Here is a 7,117-nt window from a genome sequence, read left to right on the forward strand (position 1 = left end):
TAGAAGCTTGGGCTGATAAATGGCAAATGAGCTTTAATGGGGATAAATGTAAGGTCATGCACTTGGGTAGAAGTAATAAGATGTATAACTATGTGCTTAATTCTAAAACTCTGGGCAAAACCATCAATGAAAAAGACCTGGGTGTATGGGTGGATGACAAACTCATATTCAGTGGCCAGTGTCAGGCAGCTGCTACAAAGGCAAATAAAATAATGGGATGTATTAAAAGAGGCATAGATGCTCATGAGGAGAACATAATTTTACCTCTATACAAGTCACTAGTTCAACCACACTTAGAATACTGTGCACAGTTCTGGTCTCCGGTGTATAAGAAAGACATAGCTGAACTGGAGCGGGTGCAGAGAAGAGCGACCAAGGTTATTAGAGGACTGGGGGGTCTGCAATACCAAGATAGGTTATTACACTTGGGGCTATTTAGTTTGGAAAAACGAAGACTAAGGGGTGATCTTATTTTAATGTATAAATATATGAGGGGACAGTACAAAGACCTTTCTGATGATCTTTTTAATCATAGACCTGAGACAGGAACAAGGGGGCATCCTCTACGTCTGGAGGAAAGAAGGTTTAAGCATAATAACAGACGCGGATTCTTTACTGTAAGAGCAGTGAGACTATGGAACTCTCTGCCGTATGATGTTGTAATGAGTGATTCATTAATTAAATTTAAGAGGGGACTGGATACCTTTCTGGAAAAGTATAATGTTACAGAGTATATACACTAGATTCCTTGATAAGGCGTTGATCCAGGGAACTAGTCTGATTGCCGTATGTGGAGTCGGGAAGGAATTTTTTTCCCCATGGTGGAGTTACTCTTTGCCACATGGGTTTTTTTTGCCTTCCTCTGGATCACATGTTAGGGCATGTTAGGTTAGGCTATGGGTTGAACTAGATGGACTTACAGTCTTCCTTCAACCTTAATAACTATGTAACTATGTAACTATGTAACCTGGAGGAGAAAATGGACGTTCTCTCAGATGCACTGGAGGAGGACCAGGAGACCGTTAGGCTTCATACAGATCGTATTGCTGAGCTTGAACTAAGATGCGAGGACTACGAGAATAGATCTCGAAGGAGCAACATACGGATACGAGGGCTTCCTGAACATGTTGTTGCTCTTAAAGATACAGCGACAGCCCTCTTTGTGGCCCTACTACCGGATTTGGACCCGAATTTGCTCCATATCACCAGAATACACAGGGCTCTGGGTAAGCCACGATCTAATGATATGCCCAGAGATGTAATACTAAAGATGCACTACGAAGAGACTCGTGATCAGATCCTACTGGCAGCTAGAGACCACCCTATTTTACCTGGCCTACCAGACTCAGTACACATCTATGCTGACATTGCGCCCACCACACTAGCCAGAAGAAGGGCCCTCAGATCGATCACGGCTTCCTTGCAGGCAGCCCAAGTTAAATACAGGTGGGGCTTTCCGTTCGCCCTTATTTTCACATTTAAATCTCAAATGTATATTTGCTGGTCCCTGGAAGAAGGAACTCAGGCCCTGAATAAAGCCGGGATCCCACTTTCTACTGAAATCTCTTCCCTCCCACAGACAAAACCCAGACCAGCAAGAGAATGGAAGAACTCCCCTAGGACAAGAAGCCAAAATACTCGGGTCACCTGACTTGCATAGTCTATGATTTAGCTTACTTAGAATGTTCTGCGCATTGTCAGGCATTGTTGTCGGGCCAGTAAACTGTTTTGCCCTGTTCCGAAACTAGGTTACCTACCAAATATCGAATGCAACTAAGTTTTCTAACAGTTAATGCTCGGTCTATTTACAGTTGATTTAATTGTTACTATCTTATCATGCACTCCCTTTCCTATCCCCCTCTTCCCCCTCCTCACTTTCCCCCCTCCCTTCCTTCTTCCCCCTCTAACCCCTCCCCTTTTTTTTCCCTTCTTTCTTTCTATCTCCTTCCTCCTATAATGTCAACCCTACTTAGTTTAAGGGTTGGGGTTCTCGGGGTTGCAACATGCTGCCCAACCTTGGCGAAATTTGGTATTCCACCTAATATGGGATTCCAGATCGCCGTTCCTCATGGGCTCATAGCCCTTTTGAAAATTTATTCTATGTTACTTGTCGACGTCTTTCCCCTGTTTGTCTCTATCCTTTTGTCTTCCCATAGAGATTGTTACTGTGATGGTGAATGTGTGGGGCGAGGTTGGGAGGAGAACGCTGAATCGCCTTTTATTAGCAATATTCACTTAATCAAACATGTGTAGAGTTCTCTCTCACAATGTGCGGGGATTTAACTCACCTTTAAAACGTAAGAAAGCCTTCCTCGACTATCGGAAACACAATCCAGATATAATCTGCCTCCAGGAAACCCATTTTACCAATTCCTCTCACCCCAAATACCTTGATACCCATTACTCGAAATTTTTCCTTTCAACTTGGGACCGCAAACCGAGAGGCGTGGCTATTCTTATTAAAAATAACTTCCCATTCCAACCTGTTAGTACGTACTCAGATCCTGAGGGCAGGTTCATCATCCTGTTGGGAACCATGCAGGGTTTAAATATATGCATTGTTAATAGCTATCTACCTGCTGTTGCTCAAACCTATGTTTTACGTTTAATCTTATCAAAGCTTGCTTCGCTCACATATCATCACCTTGTATGGTGTGGTGACTTTAATCTTACCTTAAACCCGCCACTTGACAGCAGCTCACAGAAACGATCAGACTTATTGAAAACTGACAGGAAAAAAATTCTCCAAATGCTGAAGGAAAATTGTTTGGCGGATGTCTGGAGAGAACTAAATGGTCCCCAGAGGGGATATACATATTTCTCCTCTGCACAAAAGTCCTACTCCAGAATAGACATGCACCTTACCTCTTCCAAAACACTCCCTTCGGTCCTTTATTCCCGACATATAATATCATCCTGGTCAGACCACGATGCCGTCCTATCCGTGTTTAACTTTAATACTACCACTTCAAGGCTGTTTAAGTGGAGAATGAACGAGTCCCTTCTAACGGACCCATCCATTATATCTACAGTAAAAGATGAGCTAAACCTATATTTCCAAACTAACAATACTAATGAAGTGTCTCCTTGAACGGTGTGGATGGCACATAAAAAATTCATAACTGGGTCATTGATCAAAATTGCTTCTAATAAGAAAAAGCAAAGGTCTGAACTGCAATTGCGACTAGAAAATAAGCTCTCAAAATTAGAACAGGCAAACCAAAATCTCTCATCACTTTATTTAATTAAGCAAATCCGTGAAACTAAGTTACAACTTAATACTATTTTAACAAATAGATCAGAAAGGGCTTTGACATGGACTAAATCTACCTTCCACAAATACGCTAACAAACTAAGCAGCATGCTGGCCTGCAAACTCAGAAATAGAGAGCTTTTGAATAATGTCTCCTCCATTAAAGACCCAACAGGTCGAATTACCGCCCATCCGGATGTTATCTATAAAACGTTCCAACAATACTACCAAAACCTCTACTCTCTTCCGCAACTCCCATCCCCGTTACGCCTCCAGAACTTTCTTAAAGACCTGACACTCCCTAGGATACCGGACGCGGACATTGAGCAACTCCAACTGCCAATTAATTCGGATGAAATAAAAGCAATAATTAAAAATTAAAAAAAAAATAAAGCCCCTGGGCCTGATGGGCTCACAGCGCTATATTACAAAAAATTTGGCATACTCATACCTCATATACAAAGTTTCTGTAACGCTCTATTAACCGGAGCTCAAATGCCATCTGAATTTTATACTGCCCATGTAACTGTAATTCCAAAACCGAAGAAAGATCACCTCTACCCCAAAAATTACAGGCCCATCACATTGTTAAACGTAGATTTAAAAATATTTACTTCCATTATCACGGTCAGACTAAATAAAATACTACCCGCTTTAATCCACCGAGATCAGGTAGGTTTTATTCCCAAAAGGCAGGGCCCTGACAATATCAGGAGGAACCTTAATTTAATACATTTAGCTAATCATTCTAACCAACCCCTGCTTCTACTAGCACTTGATATAGAGAAGGCCTTTGACTCAGTCTCTTGGTCCTATCTATTCGAAGTCCTCTCTGAGTTTGGTTTTCCGGGCAGTATTGTCTCGTGCCTTAAACTACTATATGATTACCCCACGGCCTACCTGAAACTACCATCAAACCAGCCTATTCCTGTTGACATATGGCGTGGTACAAGGCAGGGGGTGTCCGTTGTCACCGGCTCTGTTTGCTCTAGCCATGGAGCCCTTGGCCGAGGCTATTAGAGCTAACCCCAACATCAGCGGACCCAGAATTAGGGGAGAACAATATAAGGTTAGCCTCTTCGCGGATGATCTACTATTGTCCCTGGTCAATCCCACCATTACCCTCCCAAACCTCTTCGCTGTCCTCCATGAGTTGGAGCTAATCAGGCGTTAATTTAACCCCCCATAGGTCGACTCTATTTAAATGGAACTATGCCCCCTTAATACGCAATTTTAAATCTGACCTGGCTAGATGGTCCAACATGACTCTATCCTGGCTTGGTAGGCTGCACGCCATTAAGATGGTCTCTCTGCCACGATTCTTGTATATTTTCCGCTCCCTGCCCATCCCTCTACCTTCCAGAAAGCTACAAGATATCCACAGCATGATTTCTAAATTTATATGTCAGGGGAAAAGGCCCAGGATTCGGCTAAAAACCATGTTCATCAATAGAAGACTAGGTGGTATGTCTCTGCCCAACTTTACTTTATACTATAGGGTGGCTCAACTGGCCCAGCTAATGAGTGCCAACGCAGACAAAAATAGTGAACCTAGGTGGGTGGGACTCGAATCTTCTTTTCTGACACCATTCACCCTACCGGGTCTCATGTGGTCATTGCAGAAGCCCCCGAAATGACTCTATGCCACAGCTCCATTCTCAGCCCATTCTCTGATGCTATGGAGGAAAGAAAGGTTTAAACACTGTTTACAATCTGAAACTTCCTTAATGACTCACCTCTTTTATAACCCTTCTTTTCCACCGGGATTAGATCCTCGTCCCTTCCATTGGTGGGAGTCTAAAGGTTTAGCCACTCTCAAACATCTTACCACGCCATTTAATATTCTACTCACTAAACAAGAATTTATGCAAAAGTTTACCCCACCAGTCTTTGAAATATTACATATTAACCAGATCTTCCACTTCGCTGAGCAAATCTTACGACATGGAGTCTCTCACTGTCCTACCAGTTATGAGCAAAAATGCCTAAACGACCCCTTGGGTAGGGGTGCTATCTCTCTAATATATTCGTCCTTAAATACTGTACCAGGGGATAAAAAGCTCAAATATATGACAATTGGAGAGGGATTTCAATATGACAATGTCTCTGGAGGACTGGCAAAAATGTTGTTGTTCTCTTTACAAGGGTTGCCCCCAAACCTCCCTTGTAGAGACATCCATTAGGCTCCTACATAGGACATATCAGGTTCTGAACAAATTACATACCATTTACCCAAACCAATCGGATCGATGTTTCAGGGGGTGTGGAGCTCTGGGTGACTTGAGGCACACATGGTGGGATTGTCCAATTGTTTCTGCTTTATGGCTAAAGATTAAATCTATAGTGGAGGGTTTGTTCAGGAGAGCGATCCATCTAGACCCAACTGTATTCCTTCTGGGAGCCAGGTACCCTGGTTATTCCAACAAACTTCATAACCTAGTCAATCAGCTGTTCTTGGCCACAAAGCTACATATCGCAACGAGATGGAAAACAACTACCCTCTCTCTTTCAATAGTAATTGACAAGATGAATACTATCATGCTGTACGAAAGAATTAAAGCTACAAGAGATGACTCATGGGAAACCTTCTATCAAGTTTGGAAACCATGGATTGAAAGGGACTCCAATAGTAACCTTAGCCAAGTCTTAACGCTATCACTCTGAGGACAATATGAAGTTTGGTAATCTTCCTCAGGCTTGTCCTTTACCCCCATTCATTGACAGTGTTATGATGCAGTGTAAGATCTCTTATCCCCCCCCCCCCTTCCTCTCGTTTTCTTAACCTTTTGTCTTTGTCCTTTTAATGTATAAAACTGTTAAAGTTATTCTGAAATATGATTACATTTGTTCATTTTCCCCTGCGTGGGACCTTGTTACGAGAATTTCTTGGTCTTTGAAAATAAAAACTTATTGAAACTAAAATGAACCAATCATGGATTTCAAATTATTTGGCCCCACCTTCCCCTGCTGACACGTAGCTTGCCTGAAAAATGTCTTGCTTTTGGCCTCCTCTTACTGACTTCTCCAATTTCTCCATTTGCAGCTGCTGAATGTCCACCATAGGCCATTGTTATACCTCCCTATATGAGCTGACTCCCCCCACAGGGCCGTGGTCACCACCTGGTGCAAGCACCCGTGCGAGTGCCGTTTGCCTGGACAGGTGGGTGTGCCCACTCTTGGGCGGCGGCACTGGCACAGGGTCCCTCATAGTACAATGAAGTGTCTCTGACGGTGGTGGTGGACAACCAACGTCAGACACACCGTCGTAATATGAGGGGCCCTGTGCCAGTACCACCGCCCAGGAGAGTGTTCCCCCCAGCTCGAACAGTGCTCTACCACTTGCAATACTTACCTCTCCCTGCTCCACCACTGTGTAGTCTGTGCAGTTAAATCCTTCAATGGCACTGCCAATACAAATTTGTTGAAATGATAGATGATAGTTAAAATATACAGGGGCCCTGGCCTCCATTTAGACCGGTTAATACTTTGCGCCTACTACCACTGTCTGCTACTCATCAGAGGAGCCCACCCCTGTACCTAGCTATACCACCTGTTTATTTATGAAAACATTTTTGGCAGACATTCAGCCTACTTACTTATTTGGGCCTACTCACTGTGTCAGCCACTCCTTACAGTTGTCCTCCGCTAAACAAAGCAATGCCGCCAGTTTAGTCCTGTTACAAATTTTGAACTGCATTTAGCCTACTTACTTATTTGGGCCTACTCACTGTGTCAGCCTCTCATTACAGTTGTCCTCCACTGAACAAAGCAATGCCGTCTGGTTAGTCCTGTTACCAATTTTGAACTGCATTTAGCCTACTTACTTATTTGGGCCTACTCACTGTGTCAGCCACTCCTTACAGT

The sequence above is a fragment of the Ranitomeya variabilis genome, chromosome 3 (genome assembly GCF_051348905.1).
Source record: "Ranitomeya variabilis isolate aRanVar5 chromosome 3, aRanVar5.hap1, whole genome shotgun sequence".
Lineage (NCBI taxonomy): Eukaryota > Metazoa > Chordata > Amphibia > Anura > Dendrobatidae > Ranitomeya > Ranitomeya variabilis.